The following is a 275-nucleotide window of genomic DNA, read 5'->3' on the forward strand; positions in this document are numbered from 1 at the left end:
CCCGCCGGGGGTGGCGACTCGAGACGGGCCCCTCCCCCTGCGGCGGGGCCTTTGCCTCGTCACGCCCCCGGCGCGGGGATGCTGGCTGCTCCCGGTCCCTAGAAATCTCTACAGGCAACGGCGTGAACCCCTTCTGTGGCCTTGAAGGGCACGGTGCTTCACCCCAAACGCTTTGACCTCTTGTCCAGCCCCGCTGGGGCATAGCGCCCCCTCCGTCCAGGGGTAAGGGGAGGTGCGTGCTAGGGAGGGGCAAGGCGAGCAGGAATCGAACTCCG

Source organism: Tupaia chinensis, unplaced genomic scaffold (genome assembly GCF_000334495.1).
Source record: "Tupaia chinensis unplaced genomic scaffold, TupChi_1.0 Scaffold144899_1, whole genome shotgun sequence".
NCBI lineage: Eukaryota > Metazoa > Chordata > Mammalia > Scandentia > Tupaiidae > Tupaia > Tupaia belangeri.